The sequence below is a fragment of the Morone saxatilis genome, unplaced genomic scaffold, assembly GCF_004916995.1.
Source record: "Morone saxatilis isolate NCDOM2014 unplaced genomic scaffold, NCSU_SB_2.0 Contig22, whole genome shotgun sequence".
Taxonomy (NCBI): Eukaryota; Metazoa; Chordata; class Actinopteri; family Moronidae; genus Morone; species Morone saxatilis.
Genome location: NW_023339785.1, coordinates 23,481,946 through 23,498,531, shown reverse-complemented (window position 1 = coordinate 23,498,531; position 16,586 = coordinate 23,481,946).

Genomic DNA, 16,586 nt, shown 5'->3' with positions numbered 1-16,586 from the left:
GCTGATGGCAACCTTTAGCTAATTTTAAGTTATACTTTATTGATCCCCGCAGGGAATTTCATACTCTGCATTCAGCCCATAGGAGCAGTGGGCAGCCACCACAGGGACATGCTCCAGATCTCAGTCAGTGAGAGATCAGAGATCATGTGAAAATCTATTTTGCCAGGCTATAAGCTAGGCACAGTGGTTGATACCAGTCAGTGCCCTATGAGGAACTACAGGCAGCTACATTGCTACTATTAGCGACATGCATGGTTAAACACAAGCTGTGTGTGCGGATGCATGTGAGAAGTGATTGTTTACTTAACCCACAATGGCTGCTATAGAGGTTAGCATAGATCATGCTGCTAGCATCAATTTATAACTATAGAGTGTTTCTTTAATGAAAGAAGAGCAAAGAATGGCAATGACGACTTTTCCAAACAGTTTTCAATGACAAATTCTGAGACCTTGTGCAGTCAGATTGTAAATAATCAGTTAGCTTCAACTGGGCAGTTCTTTTGGAAGTTGCCCCTATATAGACATAGTGTTAGTGCCAGGGCGAGCTTATGGCCTGACACACAAACTATTGGAGATAATTGCAATTGCACGGGATGCTTTCTCCTTTTTCGACCATATGGGGCAGCAATTGGATCATTTTTGTTGATCCTTTTAACACACTCTGGTTAGGATAAAAATCCACTGTACATGTGGTTAGAAATAAGCAGAGGATCATAATTGCTTGTTGACCGGCGCAGAGAAATTTGTCTCTGGTGAGAGCTACCAGGCACGAATTGCGATAGGTGGCAGTTGTATAAAGAATGAAAAAAGGAAGCTCTAGAGAAAGGTTTGAACTCTGCCTACTTCCTCACATCAATGCACCTGGCCAATCACTAAACAGCGTAGGCATAGGCTTAAAATTCACACCTTTTGATTCCTAAATTGAGGAAGTTGAGGGAGTTAGATGACCAAACAAGCACTTTGAAGCACATTTACAGTAAGCCTTCGGAGTCTATATGTGTAAACTGAGGTTTAAAGGTAAGAGAATCAAGGAAGCAGGACCTTGAAATCTAGGTTTGTCACTGATCAAAATATACAATTTATTCCCATCTCTATATCACTATAGTTTTACTCTCTCTGGCAATTGTATTTATCTTGTTGCATAACACACTTTTGCTTCCATTGCCTCCTACTCCAGTCATTGATATAGTACAAAAGTTGTTTAAACAAGATGTTTTATCAGTAAATCTCTAAATTTGCTTTGGCAAATAACCAGCTTTCTTTTTCACGTAAAATTTGATTTGTATTGAATTAAATTAGAGTCAATGAAAAAAACAGTACAGTACAGAAGGCAGGATATATTATCAGTTGAGAAAAGTAACAAAATGAGATAAGAAATTAAAAAGATTTTCTCAAGGGTTGTGATCCAATTGGAGACAAAGATAGGCTTTCCCTATTCCTCTCAACAATGCTCTTTTCCCCTCAGTCCATTTCTTTTTCACTTAGCGATTAGACTATTGTGTCCATCAATACGGTGTGGCACAGAGAGAGAGAAAGAAGAAAGACTCCCTGGTCCTCAATGATACTCTTTTGTTCAACTCAGGACCATTCGGGAAGAGATGATTCTGTTCTTTCAGCATCTAATCAATATAAGCTTGTTTGACTCAGAATCGCCTCTACTATGTTTTGCTTGGTCAAAAAAAAATGACTGTGAAAACTGTTGAGAGACTGTCTCAGGTTCAATTACCTCATGAATTTTCATCCTGTAAAAGCTTCTTGAGCCAGACAGTAGCTATGCAACCTACAACAAATAAAATTAAAAATAATTAATTATTTGTACTTTTACAGACACGACCATGTCTGGACCCATTTTCTGCACAATGTGACAGACAACAAAATGGAAAAAGTTCTTGCACAAGTATAATAATTCAGCTTTCAATACACATAAAATGTAAATGAGAAAATGTGTTTGTAGCAAAGTAAATGTATTAAGATATGCGTTTTTTATGGCCAGTGACATGTTGACATACAGTTGTTACTGGTCTGTGGGTCATTTATCAACAGTTTCTATTTTCATTTCACAATTGTTAGGGTTTTTTTTGTGTAAAGTGTGTATTTGTGCAGGTTGCACAAGCCTGTCAGCTTGCCAGGACATCAGGTCCACAATTCTCCCATCAGAAAACACAATGGTACTTGCTACAGAGTATTTTGAGACAGAAAACCTGGCCATTCTTGGCACTCATTTAAGCCAAGTCATGTCTGGTGTTACGATGATGGAGTTCAGGATGGTATGTGTATGGTTAAGTCATTAACGTCAAGTTTCATGGTGAAGTATGTAATGTTTCTGTCAGTCCTGTCAAGTTCAACACAGGGTCTCTTCACCAGTTCTTCAACTGGAACTAAAAAGGTGCCAGAACTCTACTCCAGCAGCAGATGTGTAGCAAATGCTGCACATTCATCCACAAATCGAGAAAGAAAATAGTGAAGGACATGAATATCGCTGCACTTTGCAACTAAGAACTGACATTCTGGAAGATCTGGATAATTGCTGACCACTTTGACTGGCTGTGCACGATAAACTATAGAGGAGAAAAAAAACACTGTACTCCAACCAACTCAGACTTCAAACTGCTGCCTGAGAACTGCACAGACCATTTAAAGATAGATGATTTTGGAGTCATAAGCAGTGAACATTTTTTAACACACCAATGTCATATATACCACCAAGGTTAACAAAAATTATGATCTTCTAATCAGTGATTTCACCAAATTTAGCAAGAATAGAGACTCTAATTAGGTTTCACAATATAAATATTTTAACCAATAATTAATGGAGAGGTTGCAGCTAAATCCAGTCTGGGTTATTGCAGTGCAGTTAGGGGAAGGAAATGCACAAGAATTTATAAGAAAAGATACACTGTTCAGTGTGCCCCGTATGAACACTGCTGCAACCACTCCCCATAATATAGCAAATACAAATAACTTGAGAGCATAAATTATGTGAGTGGAGTAGAGCACCTAGTTTAGCACCCTGAGCAGGAAAGCTAGCTCAAGCGTCCCTAGCCAACTAGGAAATAAACAAACGGAAAGTAAACAAGACCAAAAACCCAAATGATGACAAATGAAGGCAAAAAAAAATAATACAAAAATTAAAGGCTAAACTGAACCTAAAGACAGGCTAAAGCAGAGCAGAATCAGGGCCATGCTAAACAAGATGAGGCAAGGAAAGCTAAAGGTAAGAAAGACATCAGTGGCAATCTAGAGGGGAAAGAAGAACAACTTTAAATGTTCATTGTTCCTCTACACTTATATACACTGTATATTCAAGATTGAAATCATGCTATGAATCAAAAATGGTTATCTCAGCTCTCTGTGACTTCCCCCAACCAGCGGGGAATCTTTCTACACTCAAATGGCATTCTCAAAGGAAACAAGGATCACAGGTTAGGACTACGTGGCAGATGAGGAGGGCGTGCCCTTTTAACCAGTTACATATACTGTACATACATCAGAGGGTGGCGGTACTGTGTGATAGTGTGTGGCTTACTGAGTGGTGAAAACATTTGCTTCTAGCTAAGCAGTGTTCTTTGACAGAGCATGTACCAAGTAATGAGTAAAGGCTCTATCACAGATGCCACTTTTTCTGTGATTTTGTGCTAACTGCGATAGCAATTAATCCAACAGTGTGGGCATGGAAGTCCATAGAGTGACACTTGCTTTGAGCTTATGAACCACCAGTTTTATCTGGGGTCTTGAAGGCTTGCTCACTTGTCTTATTTTGATGCTGAGACAGCTCATTTCACTCAGGTTCACCCTTTTTTTTCTGTCGCTTTCAACAAACCCCAATGGACCCCAAGCAACATTTCACTTATCATGTTAAAAGACCTTGGACAAGGGGCAGATCTTAGCAGTGACTTTGAGAAAAGCCAAAAACAACCCACTTCTAATACTCACTATGGAAAAGCCATGCTCACAACACGCATCAGAGGGGGCATCAAATTATATATCTTATGCTTGTTATGTTGATCTAGAGATATCATTCTTGCTTAGCATTCAAAAGGTTCTAGGTGAGCCCAAAAGCAAGAATGTCCCAGTGTTGAGTGAGTGGTCAAAGTGATGTGCTTTTTTCAATTTTCTACTTGACACTATTCATGTTAAAAAGATACATGTTCCAGGAAACCTGCCCTGTTCTTAGAAGGAAGCAGAGTCATTGTGGGATTGGAAAGTACTTCAAAGCTTAAGTATATATATATATTAAACTGTAATATTTGGCTTACTGTGCGTAAAGTTAGTCTAAATGGAAGAGTGTCGATGTAGAGATCCAATGCAAGAACAATTGCACGTTTGCATGAAGAAGGGTTTTCAGTGCAGCGGTTGGGAATCAAACCTGGGTGAATTACTTATAAAGGAGCTATTCTAGCCACTCTGCCACTAATGCACATAGAGGCAATATTGTTGGCAGGTGGTAGGGCATATTGGCAGAACAATAGCTTCACACAAAATCTGGAAGGTGAGTTTGCAAATGTGATTGAAAGGAACCTGGTAGGTCTAGGCATCAACAAATATTGATTAATTGATCTGATCTCACTGTGGGCTCACCCATTCTCTATCTGCTTCATGGTGTTGTCAGTAAGGAGGTTAAAAACTAGTCTCAGGTATTACTCCCAACATGGGACGGAGTTTGTACTTTTCCACAACGAGGTTGCTGTTGGCCAAGGTGATATCTTGCTAAAGTTACTCCTCAGTCTTTCCTGTACCTGGTTCCTTGGTCAACAAGTTGCCTCTAAATTATTAGGTTATTGTTGTCCATAAGAATCTGTGTTAACACAAGTACGGGAAAGATTTCCAAACTGCCTTTAATGTCCAAATGAGTCCAATAAAAAAGTATATATTATTTCTTGAAATAGGAGGCTAGTGATGATGGTCTTAATTTACAGCATGTCACAGAAGATATGAGATTTCAGACCAAAACAATGTGTTAAAGCTATTGTTTGCAGACAATGAAATGCGATCCAGGAAGCCCACTTTGAGTAATAGATCTTTAGGTTGAAGGTTTATCTGACGGAAAAACTCTGCACAGTGGTTTCTAATACTCTTAGACAAGATTGCAGGGTTATCTATTGTTGCAGTGATCACAAGGTAAATAGAAATGCTGTGTTCATGTTACAAAGTAATCTACCAGAAAGGTGCACTTACACTGTTGCTCTGAACCTGGCCTTAGAGATGCAAAGATGGAAATCATTATTTTAAAATCTAGACTGTCCATGGTTAAATATTGTATTTTGATCTTCAGCGCTGCATCATGTTAACACTTTAAGACACATTTGAATACATTTTTGTGGCTTCAACATCATCAAACTTGTACCTAATGTTTGGACAGTCATGTTTCTGTGACTTTAAAACCATCACTCCTATTCTTCAGCTTTTCTTTGCATTCTTTAATGTAAACCGAACATTGACTCCATCACATTATTCATGAGCCTCTAAGCAAGGAACATAAAAACCTAGATAGAAAAGCCTATACAGTATGCAGAAATTTAAAGTAGCGATTCATTGTGTTGAGAGGGCAAATTCTCTTTTTCTCCCCTCCTCTCATCCTATACCGCTCTCTCTTTCTCTCATTACCCCTATGCTTCCTATCTGCATGAGAATTGCATATCAGTAACTCACAGAGGCAGCGTAGTAGCTTCATATGAGGTCCACAGCACATTCAGATAGCCTGCAGAAAGCAATTTTAATGTGAGGCTGGCATATATTTACAGGGAGTAAATGTGAGGAGACACAGTGAGAGGTTGAAAGAGAAAATAGAGGGATTCCTGGAGAGAGGACAGAGAATAAAGAGACAAAAAATGTGCTAAGATAAAGACAAAGAAAGACTGAAAAAGAAGATGGCAGTGACTGTCCTCCCCTCGTGGGGCAATAAGCTACAAATATGGCCCTTTGTTTTGACTTGCAGACAGGTATAGTGCTCCTTGCAGACCAGTCAGTTTTGAACATGGCAAAACATAGTGAGGGATGAAAAGTTCAAAAATAAATGACCGAATAGGCCAACCAATGAAAATAAACTGAAAGTGTTATTTGAAGCACCAAAAGATACTAAAAGTATAAAACAATTTGGCAGCATGGTTGAGAGAAACAGATTACAGCAGGGGTATGGGAGATGGTTAAGGCAGGGCACATCCATTTTTATCAGCAGAATATAGTGCATTTCTTTCTGTAGACTGACAGACATCTTGGCTGAAAGCTTTACAGTCATCCAAAATCAAAACACCAATCACACCAAATGTAGCTAAATATGCAGATTATTATAATCCAGTTTTTAAATTAACAAACATGTGTGCACTGTACATACTAAGAAAGGAAGGTACATGAATGGACCTAAAAAGGTACAAATGCTCTGTCACTCCAGCTGTAACCTAGCAGGGTACAAGCACTGTACCTTTGGACATGTTACATTTCTGTAACTCCAAAAGAACATTCATGTACCCCTGTGACAAAAAATTACAAAAATGTACCCATTGAAAAGTTATTCATACCTAATGAGGTACAGCTGGAGCAACATGCATTACCTATATGTGGCAAAAATATACCCTTAAATTCAGAGACAAACATTTACAATTATTCACCAAAATGTATTTAAAAAAAAATAATAATAATTTACATCTTTTAACACTTTTCAGTACCTTTTCATTGTATTGCTCAGCTAGAACTGATTTGTCCATAACAAGTGAATGCTGTAACAGCCTAAATCAAGTTTGAAACTCTGCAAGCTTCAGCAGTGCCGACTACAAGTGCACTTGCCACAGGCACAGCAGACTGCAGAGGAAGAAATGGGTTGCAATATGCAACTCCTCATGGGCTCCATAAGGGAGGGCCACGGCATACAATAAAGTTAAATAAATACAGAAAAACAAGTCCCCATGGGGGAATGCAAAGAATGAGAAAACTGATCAACAATAACAACAGTGATAATACTTAAATAAAATAAAATTGGGAGTAACGGTAATGGCTAGTGGAAGCTCTCTCGCTTCACTCTGCTACACTGAAAATCAGCTACTTGATTAAATGAACAAAATTACTAACATAAATCCATTGTGAACTTGCCAATACACACTGAAAAAGTGTGTCTTGCCCGAAACATCTGCATGGCAAAATTAAAAAAGTTGAATGGAAGTGCTGTCTTAGTTTTATGCTCATGAAATTATCCCCAGGCTACACAGACCAAGAATGGAGTGGAATTTTACCAGTAGCCCGTTTTGTTTCAATAAACCCAACTCTCTAAATCTCGGTTTTGTGATTAATTAAGCTAAAAGTGCAATTATGTACCCCTTTCTGTCAGTCATGATTTTGTACCTTTAAAATTAAACAAAGGTCCACAGTTATCACCTTAAGGACCTTTTTCATACCTTTGGGTACAGAAATGATGTAGTATTGTCCTTTAGAAATGGACAGTTGGTCATGACATGGTATTCTCAAAGATGGACTTCAAAAACTATAAATTTATACTTAAAACCAGCATATATTTTGAGCTTGAATGTTCAGTATTGACCTTTTAAGTAGCAGTTTGACTGGAACACGGAGGTTTTATTTTAAATTCTTTATTTATGTATAAAACAGCATACATCTTGACGTTAGTTTTTCTTCTGTTTGCTCTTGAGTAGAAGATAAAGTAATGGCAAGATTGTGTTTGTTGGACAAATAAAAGACTGGGAGCCAATCACCAGCAAAGAGTCATATCTGTGTGTTTGAAGATTAACTGGCACAAAAAAAAATTCACAAAGTACATCAAATTACCATAGCCAGCTAGTGCATTAGCAGCACATGCATGCAAGTGGACACACTACAAATACATGAAAGTAGAGGTTAATTACCTGAATCAACAGGACATAAGTCAACAGGGTGATACAGCAAGAGACTGGGAAAGACAGAATGGAAACCAAAGCTTAGAAAGAAATAACGGCTGCCTTGTTTTTCACAGTGCTGAACAGTGCACACTTTGCATTTTCTTTGGCTTATTCACAATAAAATCCAGTTGAATGCTTTTAAGGTGAAGCAGCAGCTGTAGGGAATGTTTGGTTTGCATTAGCAGCGAATTAATCCAGCTCTGACACAGTGTGAAGAGACTGAACAGTAAACAGTAAGTCTGATATCATTGAGGGATATCAGTGATATGGACTGGATTTCTGCATAATTTCCTGTGAATCCCTTATGCCAAGGTTAGTGATTTGAATCCAGTGTGGGAATGACATACTGACATAACAGTGTAAATTACTTTATACTTGAATGTAAATACATTAACTGGTTAAAAAATGCAGACCATAAATAGTGTCAAAAACAGGGTTTGATTTCATGGCAATCTTAAGAACTGGAATTAGGTGCTCGGGCCTGCACATAAGAGTCCATTATATAAGGACAACAAGGTATATAAGGAGAACATTTGTGCATTTCTAACAGTATTGTTTTACTATTCTTGTCAGGGTTTAGTAACTTTGTCTTTGACAAATGATCCAATTCCGAACAGTGGAACAAATTCCTTCTGCTACAGTTACAGTGGAAATTGATCCATTAAATACTGAACACACAGTCTAAAACATGCTTTTCTGTTCACTGTACAACGATAATTTGATCACTGAATATTCAACAAAAAAGCCAGTACTTCTATTTAACTACAGCATTTTTGATCCTTCTTGCCCCCATTACTCTTTGCCGTCTTTTCATCTTCCAGACAAAGACCAATTGGGAGAGAATGGGATGAAGTAGAATAAAATCAGTGGAAGAGTAATGCTCATCTGTAATAAAGAGAAAACACTGTGAAGATTGTTATAGTCTGTTTAAAGACAAGCTCTCTTTCTTTTGTACTACGTGGTTTAAACTAGATCTACAGGGAAAGAGAAAATAGGGTGGTATAGATGGAGAATGTGAAGAAAAAGAGAGAAATTGAGGAGGGCTTAAAGAAAAATAAGTTGAAGAAAAAGGGTGAGACAAATTGAGGAGGGACTAGTGAGTGTGAGAAAAAATAATGAAAGAAAAGGGAATTACAGAATGAAGATACAAAGACTTAAAGAATGAGTGATAAAAAGAGAAGAGGAAGAGACTGAGAATGGAGGTAAGTAAATCCACTTCATCCTGGATCTGACAACACTCTACACCCCAATACTATTTTAAGGTAATCACAGGGGAGGACGAGGTGACGGATGGAAGCAGAGGTAGAGATGAGAGCGAGAGACAGAGTTTGCAGGTCTCTTTTTTATATGTGCACATAGGTGTAACCGAGAGTCGAGTCAAGGCAATTTGATATGTCCAGGCAAAAAGGGAGAGGTGTTGAGGCAGGCAGACGAAGAGAGAACAGATGCATACAGAGAAGGGGAACACTGTTGAATTTTGGTTGTGAAAGGTGAATAGCAGATCACTGATGTTAACCATAAAATAAATAATGCCCTAATAATCATTCTGGCTTTACATTCTGAAACCTGTTGCACTTTGTTAAACAAATGGGATATTATTAAGCTTTCCTCTTTTTTGGGCAAACATGAATGCCCATTAGTGCTGCTATGGGAATGGCTCCCTACTGGCCAAGCCTCAGCATCCAAATTTTCCCTTAGACATTACTGCAATAAGTGGCCATAGTGAGTTACACCAGTAAAATGCAACTGGAGCTAAAAACTAAATGGATGTGTAATTTCAGCTTAGAAATAACATTAAAACTGCAATAAAAACCAGTAAACATACATTGGCTTGTGTTTTTTTAGTGTAAGTAAAACAAGCTAGCTTTTTTCTCTCACTTTTTTTTTGCTCAGCCACACACTCAGAATGGTAAGCTTAGGACCATGACCCACCAGTTGGGAACCACTCTACTTCCACATTACCAGCTAATTCAAATGGGATGGACTATCACATGAATGCAGAATTGGTATTTGGTGGCTAAACTCTCACCTCTTCACTCCAGACTAGCATTCAGTGAGCTTGGTGCGGCACAGACTGGGGAGAGACTGAACAGCTTCACCCCACATGGGACTCAGAACATACAGCTGATGCTGGGGTGGAAGCAAAACTTTTGGCACTAAACAGTAGCACTAGTAGCAGCAGGTGATTGCAGCAGTTACAGCAGACGTTTCAGTTGAGCAAACAGCAGCAGGGATGCCAGCACAAGTGCAGTAGAGCATTGACAACTCATATTAACTGTCCAACTCCAGGGGTGGGGTCGATATATGTTGCAGTGAATAGAGCATATAAAGTGCAAGTAGTGAAGAAAGTGTTGCATGCCTGAAATAGCTTTGGATTGCAGGCTTTGCTTCATTACACATGCAGTATCATACAGTATAGTGCAAGAAACCTTGTCAGAGACAAATTATTGGCTACTGAAAAAATGCATAGAGGATCTGCCAGGCTGCAGATCTTCCCTTGTGTTATGTATGTTGCGGAAAGTATGCGCTACAAATTTGACAATTCACTATCTAGTCACAGTTACAAGCAATAGGACACACCGATGTTGCCTACATAATGTTTATATGCAGCATTAAGAAAGCCAGTAAGTCTTTACTGGCTTTAATAAAAATGTATAAATGTTTACCTATTTTAACCACTCAGAACAACCTGACATGCATGCAGATGTAAATACACATTGACTCATCATGTGACTAATTGTTCAATGTTGTTTGAACATTGAACGGTCCTCGTATTCATTTTCAGACAGGGGTCTCCTCTGTAATGTGCTTCACAGATTCAATATCTTTACATGCCCAAAGTGATCGATGTTGTCCACCTGGATGAGAGAGTGTGTGGGTCTAAGGCTGAACTTTTAAATCCGACGACTTTCAGAGAAGTTGGAAAGAAAATCCAGCTCTTGTCTGCACAGTCGCCATTTTAAGAACAAGCACAGACCGCGGGATGCACAATCACAGATGGCAGAAAAGTTTGATGCGATGAAATTGACGACCGGGAACAACACAAACCCATTCCCCCTGTCAAATCGGACATGATTTGATTTCATGCTTCCCACAAAGAGAAAGAACTCAAAAGGTCAACCATGTTTGCAACCAATGGAAGGCATTTCCATAGAGATTCTGACACATTCTGTGAAACCCTCTCCACCACATAGGTTAAACAGAAAATATGAGTTGTTTTACCAGAGGCTATGCATAATAAGAAACTCTCTAGTTGTGCAATGTAATCATTTTTCCACCAAAAAGTCTGCCACACTGTCTCGTTATACATACACCATATTGTGTAGAAATAACCTGTTTCTCATTAGCGTACTGGGAAATGCCACGGTTGGGCTTTGCTGATACATTTGCTCTCTCTTTATTAGGAAGCCTCGGGCTACGAGCGCGACAGCAGCACAAGACTCAGCAGCTAAATTTGAAAAGATGTTGTAGATAAAACAATGGTGAATAGAATGAGTGACTCTTGCCCACATGTGCACTTTAAAAGGAGCAAAGAGTTTATAAAACCTGAATTGCTTTGATTTGATAGTAGTCGATTTGAAGTTTTTTATAGAGGTTAATCAACAAGTAATCAAGTATATTTTTCTCTGATTCTGCCTCCAAAGTTTAATGAAACGAACGGTAGACTGTCCTGTTGATGAGATTAGCCCAGTTCCCATCACCCAGCTGCTGCGACGCTCCCCAGACAATCCAGAGATAGTATTAACCAGCCCTATCCAAAGCATATACCCAATACTGCTTCATTTGTTTTCCATTAAAGCAATATTTCTCTGCACTTTAATACTAAAACAGTATGATAGTGTCTTACATCTGTGAAGTCAAACTGCAAGTCGCCGCTGATGGGATAAGCCCAGTTTTCATTATAGGGAATTTCGTTTCTTTTTTTTTTCATTAAGGTAAATGCATTACTTACTTTTATTTTATTCTGAGAAGATCTGCTGAGCATGCATGCTCCTTCCCAGTAGTGACTCACATTTATTCAGCTGTAAACAGGCACCACCATTCCTCTACTGCCGGCAACTGAGCAGCACCACAGGAGCATTTCAGGCACTGTGGTGGGCAGATTGTTTTTATTACAATATTTGTATCATACATGTCCCATACACTTAATCTCAGCTAACCCCACATCCCTACTAGAGTTCTGCACAGGCCTAAAACTCAGACCCGAACCTGGCCCCTACCAGCACTTCTGTGCTGACCCAACCCACCTGGTACGGCTGAATTTGACACCTTAGTCTACTTGAATTGGCACTAAACACAAAGCACAGCTAGTTTTGCAGATACATTTTGAGTTGATGGTGGTGCCAGATGAAAAGTGAGGATATCACAAAAGTGGACAGAATTCATTAGCCATAACTATTTGTACAAAATGTCCCAATGTATGTGCTCCTCTGTGGCAGCTAATGGAAAATATATCCTTCTGCCACGTACTCTAGCTCCTCTTGCCTTTAGTTGGCAATCATTTGTTGCTAATAAGATGCAATGTCACTCTTGTTATCTGAGCAACTCTCCTTTATCAAAGATGGATAAACATGCCAACATTTGTACTTTCCCAGTAAACTGCTTTCACAGGCCGCTGGGGAAAGCTGGGATGAAGCACTTTTACATGTGGGTTTTGTTTCAATGACAACATCTTAACAATTTCTAACAATTATTTTACTTTATATATTTACTTTTCTCTATGTTATACCCGATTTGTCATCAACTCGGTTCATTCTCTCCACTGTGGCCAGCTGTCCTGCGAAACAAGCACAGGAGAGATACTAGCACGAAGCTAGCACGACCAAAAAACCAGAGAGAGCTCTCAGTCAGCAATGTTTTTCTTTCATTTGCTTCTTTTCTGTCTCTGTTATGATCGTTTCTGTCTGACATTTTATAAAGCTCAGGATAGACTGACACAGCCAGAACAAGCTTTGCCTCGATTTTCTTGGTTAGTAGTCACGAGTCTCTGTTTAATATAGGATTAATTGCCTAAAAATGAGTGACGACAACAACGTCTTTCTGAAAAGACATTTTCAACTTCAAACCTTGGAGCAGCCACAGAAAAAAGGACCGCTGTGAAGCAACACTTTTTCTTTAGGTGCCCACTCTAAAAGAAAAAAAAAACACAATATGGAGACCCTTACATGCTGATCAAAAGAATCAGAGTGGGGCAGCCCTTAAACAGTATATAAGTTAGATTAACTAACCAACTTTATCAGAGGTAAAACAGAAAGCAATGGACCCAAAATGTTTTCCGTCAATACCTTAGGTCAAAGTTAAAAATTGGCCTGTAAATTGTGATGTTTATAATGTACAGTTTGAGTAATATTTTGCACTGTTGACCTTTATATTCTCTTCCAAATTAGTATTATTGTCTGACTGTTTATGTTGATTCCTACAAAGGACTTATTTTTTGCAGTGTCATTATGTTTCTATATCTCAGCAATTAACATGATCAGTGTAATGTTCAGTTTACTAATGGGAATTGTGGCCAAGAATACAAAAATGAGGTTGACATAATTTGAATACAAAAATGAGGTCGAAATAATTTAAAGAGATGCATAATTTTGCGGGGACAAATGTTCCAACCCAGATATTACCAAAAAAATGCCCCCTATGTGATCATTGCCTGAGGCTACAGTTGCCCCTATTGACATTTTGCATGACCTTTTGAATGAGTGTCACTGGGAGAACATAGCCTGTGGTGATTTATAGTGATGAATTTTAGGACTTTACATGATTACCCATTCAGTCGAATGTACCACGGCCTGCACTTGGGGAGGAAATTGACTAAAATCGCAGAAAGTGTCAACGTCAGAAGTGATAGAGCTGAAATCACGGCTGCTTCCCATAGCACTGACAGATACAGTTATGTTTTACAACTCTGAAATCACATTGTCACCAAGAGTCTCTACTCTTGTGGAATTAGCCCACTTGCCATCACACTGCGGTAAACTCATTGGAACTTGACAGCAGGAATACCCCACAGAGTCTCTCCAGTGGAGTGTGAACAGTTTTACATTAATGCCAGTGTATTTTGACATTTCCAAAGGTATTGTGAATGGATATAACTGTTTCTAGAGTCCTGATATTACCTTTTTTTTAACATGAAGATAACTGACATCAGGGACGTGGAACAGCCACTTCAAACAAGCCTGCTTCTGAAGTCAAAGTGCTGCTTGACACTCTTGACACTCACCCGTGTAACATGAGTAATAGCAACCAAACACCTGAATAAAACAGTTGCATTTATAGCTACTGGACAACCCCATATGTCCAAAATCCCTCCACTTCTGAAATTATGAAAAACACCAAGTTGTCAACTTCTGCAAAAGTGTCAAAGTGCCAGTTGACTCCTCACAGTGCTAGGATTAACCCACTTTCCATCATGCAGTGAGGTCACAGGGATTTGACAGTTCTACCCACCCGACTGTCTACTGGAATGTGAACCAGACAGACCTCTTTAAAATGTCTGCTTTTTAGGAACCAAAGGGAGACTGGCAATGAGTTGTATGCATTTTGATATTTTCCAAGGCTTTCTGAACCCTATTGGTTCCATTTCAACATTTACACAAGCTAAAAAATGTTGACTCATGTTCTTGACGTTTATTTACATGGGAAGTGAAATAATATGCACACATACAACCTAAACATCGCAATAAGGTGTTTGACAGTGTGTTTCCAAATTATCTACATGACTCATAAAATGACTCATAAAATGACTCGAGCTTTGTCTGCTAACAAGCTCACAATACTAATATGCTGATGTTTAGCAAGAAATGAACTGTGTTCATCAAAAAACATCTTCAGTTTAGTTTAATGAGCACTAAACACAAAGTACAGCTGAGGCTGATCAGAATATCATTAGTTTTGAAGATGTGATGATAAAACACAGCATTGGTGGAGAGATTTGTACCTGATGGTGCCAGATGTCATAGAAGCTCGACTAGGAATCAGTATTTCACCAGATGAGTATTACATGATGAAATAATGAAATTAATACAGAATGGAAGTGGTTTCCTTGCCGGGTTTTGCTCTGCCTCAACTCTCTGATTTAGACTCATTTATGTATATATGTATTACCATATTTATTTATTGCATTGACATATTTATTTTGATGTAATATTGACTTAAATAGCATTCCATACAGCTGTGGTCAGGAGAAATAATGTCACAATGCTCTAATCTGATGCAGTTATAATATCCAGAGTATTTGTATTTGAATACTTCTAACATCACAAAGCTCTGGCTAATGTGTGCCACTTGACACCTCTCACAGCTGGTATTAGCCCACTTTTCTTCACTATGCAGTCAAGACCACAGGGAAGTGGCATGTGCAATATTCCCCTGTCATTCTCCACAAAAAAGAAGCAGTATTCCCCCCAAAGACACCTTCCCCTCACTCTCTCCCTCCTTCCATACACCCGGGCATCTTAGCACTGATTCCTCTGGTTAATTTACTCCTGGGCCCTCTGCAATAAGGCGTTTTATGAGAGAAAAACACCCTTTGTCAGGAAAAGACACCTTTTGGATCCCAGATACAAAACACTTAATTTTCCTTCTTGTGTATCTGGTTCTCCCTTTGCCTCGCCAGCTTCTCTAATCATTCTTTGCCACTCTCTCCCTTCCTCCTTTCTCTTTCTTCACATGCTTCGTGTAGAGCGATAGAGCAACGCTTCTCGGCTTGTGCAGGTTTTTCTGATTTTCTTGGAGTTCCTTTGATATGGAAATTAAATGACTCCACTCAATGTCAGAATAGCTGAGGCGCAATCCCAGTGTTAGTTGTTCCGACATTTTAGGCCTTTAAAAAAAAAAAATTAAAGCTCCTTTCCTTTGGCAAAACATTGTCGAGAGAGGGGGAGAGAATACACAATCACAGTCAGATGATTATAGCTTGCCATTTTGCTGAGCATTATTGAATTTGATATGTCCACCTGCACAAAAGGAACTTTTTCAAATAAACGCCTCAGTGAGCAAATTTCGATTAATGCTGTTTGTGTCTCACTTTGCTGTGGTTTCCCCAGGGTAAATTCAGCTCACTCACCTAAAAAGTGACACACTATAAAGAATAAAACAAAAACACTGCAGTCCTAATGAGCACATCTGAACTGAACTGTTTGAAAACTGACGGTAGAATCATTGAGACCTTGGATGTTAGCATTTCAGAGCTAAATGCTCCCTCAGTGACGAAGCAGCAGATAAAAGAAAATAGCATAGTTATTGAACCTTTTTAACAAAGGTACCTAGTATGGCTCCAGACAGACGTCTGATGTAACATATTGCAGCGCATAGATAGTACATCACAGCTGGATACGAGTTGACAGCCATTGTGGCAAATTTCAGCTGATGAAACGTATTTGACCTCTGGGCGTGCCTTGTCGAGGTAATGAAATTCTGAAATAAAACCAGGCCATTGGGGAACCACCTTAATTTCCCTGTTCCGTTTAAGGTCTTAACTTTAACCTTCCCTGCTGTTCCATTTTATTACTGAACACATTATAACTGCGATATGATGACACAGATCAGTGGAGTCCTAGAACTACATGTCAATGCAGGGAAAGTTACGTCTGAAGCAATGTTCTATTTTAGTGCATCACAAGAATTTATGAGCAAGGCTGAATTACAGCCTTGGCAGAGTGGACAACTGTCCTAGGGCACATCCAGTGGCCCAAAAAGCTCCAG